This window comes from Vanessa tameamea, chromosome Z (assembly GCF_037043105.1).
Source record: "Vanessa tameamea isolate UH-Manoa-2023 chromosome Z, ilVanTame1 primary haplotype, whole genome shotgun sequence".
Taxonomy (NCBI): Eukaryota; Metazoa; Arthropoda; class Insecta; order Lepidoptera; family Nymphalidae; genus Vanessa; species Vanessa tameamea.
In genome coordinates this window covers 6,377,486-6,388,909 of record NC_087341.1, presented here as the reverse complement: position 1 = coordinate 6,388,909, position 11,424 = coordinate 6,377,486, and positions in this window count along the sequence as shown.

Sequence of the window (11,424 nt, the reverse complement as noted above, 5' to 3'; positions counted from 1 at the left end):
ATGGGCGAATAAAAAAATATTTCAAACTTTTATTGTGTTCTAATTAATAAGTTTCGTCCTTTAATATTTGGTCATTCGGAATATTTCGTTACCGTTGAAGAATTTGTGAACCTAGTCCAAAATACTAATAACAATATAATAAAGTCTAGTGTCGTAATTCGAAACATAATAGTACCATAATAAAATAAAAACAAAGATTTACAATAATAGGTATAGCGATAGTTATGTTAGACACTTACTATGGCCGAGATGAAAAAATACTTATCTTCACATTTCGAATTTAAAAAACTTTTTTCTTTATCGCTAATGGTACTCTCCGTGTTTGTCGAAACCATTTTTCTATCAACATTTATTCTTTAACTTTTCGTCTATTGCCTATTAAGTCTGAATTATGTATTTTTTTTATTCAATAAATCAAATATAATTTTTTTATGTAATTCGTGGGCAGACGTGCAAATGGGTCACCTGTTTGTTAGTAGTCACTACTCACCACCTCCAATACAGATTGACGTTGTTAAAAATATTAACCATTCCTTACCAATGCGCCTAAGATGCTATATCCCTTGTTCCTAATAATTCCATTGGTTTACTTGCCATTCAAACCGAAACACAACAATAATAAGTATTGCTCTTATTGGGTGATAACTACCCAAACAAGCTTGCACAAACGTGTATTGTGATTAGTTAAAGATTTGTAATTGCTATAATGTGAATTAAACCGCTGGAATCGATGGGTCGAAAGATGAGTCCCTTTTTTTTTTTGTTTAACGAGGAGGAAATGCATTTACGCATGCCGCCCGGTCAGGGGACCGGGACGGGTATGTGGGACTCAACCGGGGCCTAATGCCCCGTGCCAGGGCACGCTAATGCTAATGCCCTGTCCTACCCACTAAAACCATCCTCGGGTTTCCACCATGCCGCCGAGTGGTGAGGCCACGGGATCGCCAAGGGCATGCAACCGCGACCCCACCAGCGGCAGCCGCCGTAAGGCGGCTGAATATTCATGGAAAGCGCGCCTAGTGCGCGCCTTCCCCCCTCATCCTCCACGTGGGAATGTGACGAACTCCCCCGAGTCCGCCACTGGAGGCTGGGCGTCAACGAAGCTGACGCCCTGCGGCGGATAAGACGGTAGGCTCCGCCGCTGACCGAAAGTTGAGTCCCTGACTTAACTTTGTCTTTTCAAATAATTTAGATTTTTGGTTCATAAACTAAATAATTAACCTATTTAGAAAATATGACGTCTGTATTTGCACATTATTTTTCTTATCCTTGGCAATTTATTTAATTTAAACTTAATAATAAGTCTAACAAATGTAAGCACTGATTGGGAAGTCACTGGCCCCTAACATACGGGTCTCCTAGGTTAGGGTACTAGACCTCTTTGATGTATGTATGTATTATACTGTATACCAATAAAAACATTTTTATTATATTATTATTATTATTAATTGCCCATACAAATTAGTCATGTACTTTACAAAGATATGACGCCCACTTATACTACTAAAAACAATTGTCATTTTTCTTAAAACGACATTGAATCAGCTCTCAATTGAGTTGTTTCTTATTTTTTAACAATATTTGATATGACTCGCTTATTATGTACCTTACATGGGACCAATAGGCGAAAATTTTACTATAATGCAAAATAATGCCCAACCCCACGCCGCTGCACAATTTCGACAATATTGCGAAGAGGTTGGGTTAGGTTACGTTCGCCCGGTTTTAATCTCATTGAGCACATTTGGAACAATTTAAGAAAAACAGTATATGCGAGAAATTATGTGTCTACAAAAGTGGCAGAATTAAGAACAGCGATTTCAAAAGAATGGAACAATATTCTGCTAGACCGTTTAATAACCCTAATCGGATCTATGCGGAACCAATTATATATGTAATAACGCGGAGGCATTCACCTTATTACATACAACCAAGACCCATTTTTTCACATTTATAGTTTTTGTTCAAAAAATAGAATGTGATATTACGCTGCGTTGAAGTTCACGAACTAAACTATAGGTTTCAGTTTAGGTTTGTTAAAAAGTTTGACTACTAGATTAAAATGTTTATTACGAAGACGTCTTGAACATTGATGCATGATGTTTGATCAAATAAAACAGAATATTCATAAATAGGCTGCTCATGGGAAAATAATAGATTAAGACATAAGGGAGAAACAAGAAAACGATCGCAAGGAAAAGCTCAATGCTTTATTAATTAAAGCTCAGCAACCATTTTTTATTTTAACACTCATTATTTACGTGAAAATTGCAAAAATCCAATAATTTTAACCTTGAATATTTTCTTTAACAGAGACAGGGTCGGTGAGGTTTTTTAGTATATCATTTGTATCAGTATATCTAAGACCTGTACCAAATTTCAGCTCTGTGCGGATTATTATGAACCGGACTGCTGACTAAGGAATGCTTATGTTATTCTTAAGATTTCTCCACGTATTTTGTCCAAAAATATAACACGTTCATAAAACGTCCCAATGCCATAAACGTATAAATATTATTAGTTTATGAGATTGTTTTAAAAATATCTTCAATTTTCTAAAAACAATAGTGTTTACAATTAAGACTATAATATAGCAGCTGACTACTATATTATGAATTAAGTGTAATTGTTAATTGTTGTAATTACTTTTCTCGATGACCCATCTGTCCACCCGCATAATGTCTGATGATAGTATAGCTTCTGTTTACTACCTGAAAAATTACTATACTTGGAACAATTTATTCAGATATTTTTATACAAGCATGTAAAAAATCTTGAAAATACTGTCACTGGTTTCGCTGTATGGTAAGCTTAGAATCAGTTTAGCGTCTAATGCTTCGTATGTTAATAAGACATACATGTTGTGTTTATTTTCCCGAACGTCATAAATACTAAGGAGTATTACTAAAAAAACTTATCAGATAATATTTTGTTTGCAATTGAAGCAAGAGGGGAATATAAAAATAGAGAGATCCGAGGAGGCAAAATAATATATGAGAACAATTTTTCCACTCAGGAAGAACATTAAAAAAAATGTTAATACCAGCTTACTGAAAGGGCAGCAGGGGTTACCCCTGCCTCCCTTTATCCTTATTCACAATAATAAAAAATTCAACGATATTAATACCGAGGGTATTGTATAATCGCTATAGTTCGATTTGTGTCATTAGGTGTAAGTTTTTAAATACAACGTCAGAGTTATGCAAAAAGTATTTAGTTAAAAGTCATTTCTAATATGTTTTATTATTTAAATAATAGATGTCACTGTACCAAAATTAAATCGCGCTAACGTTTGGTATCGTTGTAAATACTAATGTTCGAGAAATGTTTGTGTATTCAGTTCAAAAATAATAATGTATACGTGAAGAATAAAGTATCAGTGTATAAAGTGAAGTGTTTTACTGGTTCCTGAAGTAAGCTTATGTACGACTGTCCGGATTGTACAGGTATTACGGTAAAAATCTAAAACCCTTCAAGGAGAGTATGAATATTTACCAGACAGCACTTATACAATTTATTGTGTAAAATACACGGTACTTTAGATGATAATCATTATTATGGCTGGATTTTGCTTGACCATCATCTTCTGTGGTACATGAAAGTTTTTACACGAATTTGTAGTACATGTAAAAAAAGTTGTAAGTATTTCAATCAATACAAACCTAGAAAAACAATAAGATTAGTAGTGTTTCGTAAATTACGAGTACATGTCATATAGAAATTATTTGTTTAGTTAGTTATGTATTTATGTAGTTTTTTTATAAACAAAAACCGAAATACCAATTTCCTTTTACGCACTTAGAGAAGCACTAGAGACTACGCATAAAGAGAAAATTCCAAACAAAAGTTTCATCCCCAAATTTACCATTTTTTACTCATAAGCAGAAGCCTAAATACCGATTCCTATATTTAAAACATTGAAAACAGGCCAACTTCTATAGAAATGTTTCATATCAATCCAATTTCACTCTCTTGGGTCTATTTCCATATTTCTAACATCAGAAATGAGGAATTTTTATCCAAACTTTCATGCCATATTTCGACACATCTTACATATACCAGTGTATCTGCCTGATTGACTAATATGTTTTTGTATTAAATCATATATTTTTATCAAACGTATAAGTATTTACCTGCATTGGCGGTTCATAACGCACATCGAACAAGCATGTACCTATGTACTAAGATTTTTAAGCAGCGGGGCCGCAATAAGTTACGCTGTTAACTGCCTTTTTCATACCTTTTCTTTAATTTGACTGACGTAACTCTACCTTATATGCTAAATTGATAAGCCAAGCTAAGCTAAACCAAAACTTTGCTAGGACTAGCCCGCCTGTGACGATTATTTATGTCACATCCGATTATCCAGTGATAGGAATTGAATATCCGAACCATGCATTTCGAAACGTCATTCGTTAGAGATGAGTGTTATGCAAAAGAGACTGTTGCCCATGGCAACCGAAATAACAGAAATAAATAAGGGATATCGCGATAGCAACATAATGTCGAAAAAAAAAATAAAAGAGTTGTAGCTTATTAATATTTTGGCAAACAAAGGCAAATGCTGGTTAAAGGTAAATTGCAAAAAAGAAAAGTGCCATATCCAGAAAAAAATACCGTTATGTACATATTTTGTTTCATCTGGGCAACAACAAACCAAACATTTATTCAATAGATATATAGCTAGATCTATGGACATTTCGATAGAGAATATTTCATTTTTTCAAAAGTAATAGAAATGATGGACATTTTTTTTACTTTAACTATAATTTCTTCCATGTGCGTGTATTATTCGATAATAGACACGAGTTAAAAAACTATCAATTCTTTCCAAGACGTATCTTTATTTTTATTCATCAGTCTTCTTATTTCCCACAGTATGTTGAGCTTGTTGACTAGACTAACGAATAATTCTTCTTCAGCAGTAGCGCGCTCTTCGTTTGATCCTATTACTATAGATCAACAACCAAACCGTAATACCACCATGCATAAGAATAGACGAGAAAAGAAACGAATGAATAAATAACAGTCAACGTACACTCAGAGTAAGAAAACCTGCGTCAATTTTAAAATTCATTCCTTTATCAAGTCGTAAACTCGTAGTACCTTTTGAAACTAAGGCACTATACAGACAATTTTATATAAAATTAAACTAACATAGTATGATAACTTGGTTCAAAATAGTGTAACATCTTTGGACTACATCTATTTTCATATCAACATGAAACCTTTTTAATGGACTAATTAGTCATTACAAGATTTAATTAGATATGATATCTTCTACTGAATTGTCAGTCTGTCAGTGTCGTATATTTTCTTGCAATATCTTGCAATCTTATGTTAGAATAAAAATATCCATCCATACCTCAGAAAAATGAGCCAGATCCATACACACAAACTTTCGCGTTTATAATAGGAACTATGCACTCTCTTTTATAAGAAGGCAAGACAATGTCCTAATTTCCGATGTTACACAAGCATTCACGAAGAGCTATAAGGTTTTGTGAAAAGTTGGTAATTATCATCCCGATTGACGGCGACCGACAGCCGACTGGATCAATTAGAGGCTTACTAGATGCGAGTATATATTATTTTGGTCTATCTTCTTTTTCTTCTTATTATAGCTTTTAAACGCTATTTTACTCTTTGCTAGATGCGACTTATAATGACATTACGATGCAATATGTTATACTCAATCGGTAAAGCAGATTATTGCTCATACTGAGAACACGAAAATAGGTCTTAAGGTGATGAACCTTATCTTACCCCGACTGTACCATGGAAAATATAAGTCTTTTTAAACATCATAAAAACGAACGTCAAAGCATTTGCTGTTCTCTTCTAACACAAATCATATGCGTTTTTCTCGCTCGTACAGTGAAATTGGCACCTTAAATCCACAGACAACTATTAGCGTGTTATCAGGCCTTTGAAAAATGCGACAACTTTATTTAACCTTTAACAATCAGATAAGTCAATTTGCTATTTAGTAATTCATTTAGTTACTCGATGATGTATCTGTGACCCAAATTCAATTAAAAACTGTAGATTATATGTATGTTAATAAATAAAATCGGGTCCTCAATCAAAGTTATTTTTAAACTTTTGAGATGCCTAGTTTGTCACTATTTATTGCTCAAGAAAAAAACAGTTGGATTGGCGATCAACGTTGCGGTTTAAGTCACCAGCTTTTTAGAGATTAATAGAATTTCTATTCTTGGCAGATACTCAACGAACCCTGATGTTATATCACAAAAATAAAAAGCAAGAGTACGAACACAGAAAAAATAATCGATAGTGGCTTCATCAATCAAAAATAAAAAATCTGCAAGTTTGTGAATTGTCCTCTTTAGTTTAGAATACTAGGAAGGAAGCTTAGAGACAAACAAACAACAATAGTGCACTGTTATATACGAAATCATTATATAGGATATCTTAATATCCTAAGTCTTTTGGTCAAATACTTATCATTCAAAGAGATTTTTGTGAACCCTTGCGAGAAAGGAATACAATGCCCTTTATATTTGCATTCATGCCGAGCACAGCAATGCTATGTCATTATGTTATAAATGATGAGTCTTAGATGCGAAAATAGAAGTCTCAAAATTTTATTTGGGTCGTGCGAGTGCCAAAAAAAACTCAAACAAAACTATCAACTCTAGGTCTTGGTACTTGCTCTTCTTTTGGTGCCCGTTAATCTTTTCGATGATGGTTAGTCCTATATATCGTATTGATATCGGGTTCATTAACCCAGAGTAGAATGCCGAGATGGCCCAGTGGTTAGAACGCGTGCATCTTAACCGATGATTTCGGGTTCAAACCCAGGCAGGCACCACTGAATTTACATGTGCTTAATTTGTTTATAACTCATCTCGTGCTCGGCGGTGAAGGAAAACATCGTGAGGAAACCTGCATGTGTCTAATTTCAACGAAATTCTGCCACATGTGTATTCCACCTACCCGCATTGGAGCAGCGTGGTGGAATATGCTCCATACCTTCTCCTCAACGGGAGAGGAGGCCTTAGCCCAGCAGTGGGAAATTTACAGGCTGATTATGTTATGATTATGAATGCCATAGCACATTATGCGGCGGAATTAACTAAAATAAACAATCAAACCGTATACCCATCAGTCCGCTACCTATTTAATTTTCTTAACCCCGAATGTTGCATATCGGAGTCAACTTGGCCAAATTGTCACAGGGAGTGGGACAAAAAAATTTTTGCTTAAACAAATAACCTAGACGGTATCTGGTCATAACACATAGTGTTAGAGAGTAACCAACACGGAGTTATGTCATATGATATCATAATTAATTATATCACATTATTATTAAATAAAATGATTTTTACCGAAACTATTTATTTTACATTATTACATATAAAATAATTGTTGTAATTATTTGTTTAATAAGTGGGGCATAATATTTGAGAATGGTATAAGTGAGTTCTTAGGAGCCATAATAAACACTATTAGTGATTAATATTCTTATTGTTTTTGTGTTACATTTTAAATTACTTGTTCTTATTATGTTAACTCCATGTTTTAATGTAACAGTGGAAACTGTTTGTGGAATATATTATGCTGTATGTTTCCCCAAAAAAAAAACTGTCACGAGAAATAGTCAGATTATTGCGAGGGATTGAAAAATATATTTGTTGGAGAATTATTATCAAGCTTGAATTTATTTTGCTATCCTAATGAAATTAAAATACGAGTAGGTATAACGACATCTGGTAGTAAATAGCAGTTCTTGGAAAACGAAGGTGGAATTCAAGTAAGTCTTCAATTACCTCAATGGTCAACGAAATTGCAAAATAAAAAAGTCTTTGTGACGACCCACGATCGTTCTTTACCGAAAAGAAGATGTATTAAGCTTATAGACGCTGAAGTCAAGTCGAAGTTTCGACTATACGAAAATACAAAGCAATATCGTCAGCCAGGGACTGAAATGCAAGATCGACGGTGAAGGCGCTATTTCGTGCATATATTTTCATCATTTCGTTTTCCTTGAAAGTTCCATCAGCGCAACAAAATACAACGAGTGCCAGGATTTTTTCTGCAACGCATCGACCGATCCTGCTAAAAGTTTGCTACTCATGCACATACACATACACATACACATAGGACATGAAGCGCGTGACTGTAGAACTCATCTTCGATGCGAGAACGCGACCGCCAGCTGCTTTGGTTTGGGTCTTCCTCATCGCAATCACAGGTAAAAAAGGTCAGAAGCGTATTTTACGTTTTTTATAATGTATTTCAACATTTTTTGTAAGATGTATTAAAAAATTTTATATGAAATGGTGTTTAATTGACGACAGATATTAATACGGGTAGTAAATTGTATATCCTAACGCTTACATTATCCAGTCACTTACGGAGTAAATCCATCAAGGAGATAAAGAAGGTTGGATATGATATACATACAGTAGTCTGCAATAAAATTATGTAAGGGCAGATATTACAGGCGATCTCGAACGAGACAAGATTATAATATAATGACAGTGAACTGTTTGAACCGGCATTGTACATCAGCACGTGCCATAAAATTAACAAATATTGATGTCGTTGAATTGGAGGATACTAATGCGGAGCATGATATATCGGATATGTTTTAGATTTATTATCACACTTGAATTTATTTTGTTATCCTGATCTACGGACATTACAATAGTGATACCAAGTACGTAGAGTCATAACAAAAGCTTTTCCACTTAATAGTAGATACGTCACTTCCACATTTCATAACTGGAGTAATAAATTTGATACATGTAGTCTTTTTACCTTTTTACGAGTTTTAAAAACAAATTAAGGACTTGAAAATTAATGCTTGTGATTGTGCTTGATCCACATGTTCTAGCCACTGGGCCATCAAGAGTAACACCGTGAGGAAACCTTCAAATGTCGAATGAGAATCTCCCTAATTTGTATCCACAAAATAAAATATTCAAAAAAATATGACTAAGTGTTGAATTTCAAAATAACCAACAACTTAGCTTTTAGTTAGAAATCAGCCCTCAATTTGGAAGTCTAAAGAAAAGTTACTTGTAGAATTGCTGAACGTTCTGTAAAACCGCTGGATCATTAACAACATGCTTAATTCCGACAAAATACCAAAACAGGATCTCGTACTCTAATTCTTTAATAATGAATATAGATCTAGACAATACAATATGCATACAAGTTGCACACACTTACATGTTGAAGTTCAAAATACGAATATTATTAGTTAATTTATGTAGTAGTCATAAGGAAGTCAGTATATTTAATTTCAATATTATTGTACAAAAAGCTTAGTATAAAATAAATCATTATGGTATAAGTATTAACAGCAGAAGTAGACTATAATGATAAATACGAATAATTTTAAAGCCTTCATTAGGGTATAAAACTCAAATGCTTTATTAAATCTGGGGTAGAAGATGGTGTAAGTCATTAGACAGACGCTCGTTGACCTACTGCTCAGGCAACGAGTGTATGACTATCAATGACTTGAGTAATCAGAGAGAAAAAGAACTCATCCACGACTGCTTCTAAGTTCGCTTCTCCGATGAAAAGCCGAAGAAAAAGGTCAAACAAAATTTATGCGTTGATAAGTATCTATACAAAGTGACAGTTTTTTTTTTAATTGATACTTCGTCACAGGTTTCATAAACTGATGATAAAAGAATGATCAGATCTATTGATAGTGATGTGTCAAACTGTTTGTCACACGATTTATCATAAAAATGTAATTAAAATCAATTAAACATTTTTCATAAAATACCATTTTTTTGGCGGATGATTATAATTTTTAAAAATAAGGTTTAATCTATGGGTTTTTTTTATGAAATTACTTACAAAATTAAGGTAGTAATAAAATTTAATATTTATGTTTTAGTTGGCTTTACTTTATGTTAATCGTCTTACGCACACTAAGACATCTGGTGAAAACATGCGATGAACGCCGATAATAATTGACCATGGCGCGCCGTCGTGAGTGAATAAATACCCAAATATCTCTTTCTCATCTAAATAATTTTAGAGTGGAGATTATAAAATAATTCAAAATATTTTAATTAAAAGAGTCTAAGAAACAGAAATTATTCAGGTACCTAGTAACAACTTTGGTATTGTTATTGTAATGCTAAGTTTGAAAAAAAGGCTTTTTAAAGGTCGAATAACTTTGACCTTGTACTGTATTTACCCAAGTTTGAAAATAAATCATAATCCTACGTATATTTTATAACATAAAAGAGTAAGATGAGATTTGTCCGAGTGATTATGGGACGACAGCTGCACATAAAAAAATGGTTATAATATGATCTCATTTGAAGAGCTTCAGTCGTAGTTGTGTAGAAATTATATGCTGTATTACTGTATTATATACAGTATTAAAGAGGATTCTTGATTACAATTTATTAAATTGTTACGATTTAACAAAGAATTAATTGTAAAGATCGGAAGAAAGTTAGTGGCCGCTTAGGCTAGAGAGGCGCTACGGCTCTATAAAAACAGAGAATCGTGCGAACTTAGTACAACATACGTTGTTGTTTGTTTCATGTTTTAATAAAAAATATTTAATAACTGTAATCAGTAGTGAGCATGTTTTAACACAAGAGATTATGAACATGTTTATCTCGAAAAAAGCAAGTGTGATTGTTTGGATGCTCACGTGAAAAGATTAATAATAAAACCGGCAAAGTGTGAGACGTTTAAACGGTTCACAAATCCCGGTGTAACTCGACTCCACAAACAGATATTGGAAATGTAATTGTCAGATGCCAGGCTCTACATTACGCATGTGAAAAGTCCCAGTAGTGGGCATTCAGTTTTTATTTTTCAACTGACAAAGTTTTAGTTGTAAATTGTAAACGTTTATCCGAAACAAAATTAAAGTAAATTGTTATCGACAAACTCCAAATCCTAACTGAACTAATGTATTCTATTTGACACTAAAAATTTCATTTAAAAAAGTTTTCATCATTTTGGTGCCAAATGTAGATGTGTGGCTTGCAATTTACAATTATATGAAATCAAAACAATATCTGTCATAGTTATTCTAGCGGCAAGATACGATGGCCGTTTTGACACATTAAAAAAATGATGTGAAATGTAAATTTATTATCGATATAATATATTCAAATCTTTGTTTTTTTGCAAGTAATTTAATTGAAGTTTTTGTTGCAAGTAGAAAAAGGTTTAATAAAAAAAATATAAAATAAGTTTAAGTAATATATTCGAACGATATCAATTTAAATCAAAAATTGGAATTAGAATGAATAACTTTATAAACACATTACATACAAGAAATAAATTGATACAAAAAAAGAAACCAAAAACATTTACTATCAAAATATAAAAAATAAAATATAAAATATTTACTGTCAACACAAATATAACACCGACTACGAGGTCGAGTGTGAGAGTGTGACGTACACG